We start from the raw sequence: 337 nt of genomic DNA on the forward strand, positions 1-337 counted from the left end.
TAAGTTTAGGAAATGAAAATCTGAGTCATCTAACCACATTTCAAAGTAAAATTATGTATCAGATTAAAATCTACCAATTTTCTTTAGAAAATAATTAAGTAGCATTACAGTTATGTTATAAATGGTAGCTAAGTGCCTTGCACATAAAAAAGTAACAAACTTGTTCTAGAAGTGAGAGTTGGAATGTTTTAGGGGCAGTTGTGAATTTTTTAGCTTCTTTGGTACGTAGAGTGCTGCTCTCCGAAGTATAAAAATTAATTAAATTAATAACCAGAGTAACTTGAAATAGAAAGAAAATTGTATGCACACATTTCATTGTGAATTATTCTTAAAAAAT

Source organism: Galeopterus variegatus, unplaced genomic scaffold (assembly GCF_000696425.1).
Source record: "Galeopterus variegatus unplaced genomic scaffold, G_variegatus-3.0.2 Scaffold1356, whole genome shotgun sequence".
Classification (NCBI taxonomy): Eukaryota; Metazoa; Chordata; class Mammalia; order Dermoptera; family Cynocephalidae; genus Galeopterus; species Galeopterus variegatus.